Here is a 738-nt window from a genome sequence, read left to right as displayed (position 1 = left end):
CCACTTCCACCACCTTCTCCTCCTCTTTCTCTCCTCTTCCACTTCCACCACCTTCTCCTCTTCCACTTCCACCACCTTCTCCTCCTCCTCCTCTTCCACTTCCACCACCATCTCTTCCTCCTCTTCCACTTCCACTTCTACCACCTTCTCCTCCTCCTCCTCCTCTTCCACTTCCACCACCTCCTCCTCCTCCTCTTCCACTCCCACCACCTTCTCCTCCACTTCCACTTCCACCACCTTCTCCTCCTCCTCCTCTTCCACTTCCACCACCTCCTCCTCCTCCTCTTCCACTTTCACCACCTTCTCCTCCTCTTCCTCTTCCTTTTCCACCACCTTCTCCTCCTACTCCTCCTCCTCCTCCTCCTCCTCCACTTCCACCACCTTCTTCTCCTCCTCCTCCTCCTCCTCCTCCTCCTCTTCCACTTCCACCACCATCTCCTCCTCCTCTTCCACTTGCACCACCTTCTCCTCCTCTTCCACTTCCACCACCATCTCCTTCTCCTCCTCCTCTTCCACTTCCATCACATTCTCCTCCTCTTCCTCTTCCACTTCCACCACATTCTCCTCCTCCTCCTCCTCCTCCTCCTCTTCCACTTCCACCACCACCTTCTCCTCCTCTTCCACCACCATCTCCTTCTCCTCCTCCTCTTCCACTTCCACCACCTTCTCCTCTTCTTCCTCTTCCACCACCTTCTACTCCTCCTCCTCCTCCTCCTCTTCCACTTCCACCACCATCTC

Source organism: Penaeus japonicus, unplaced genomic scaffold (genome assembly GCF_977035675.1).
Source record: "Penaeus japonicus unplaced genomic scaffold, GWHDUDI00000001_assembly GWHDUDI00000022, whole genome shotgun sequence".
In the NCBI taxonomy this organism is placed as follows: Eukaryota; Metazoa; Arthropoda; class Malacostraca; order Decapoda; family Penaeidae; genus Penaeus; species Penaeus japonicus.
Note: the sequence above shows the minus strand (reverse complement) of the source record.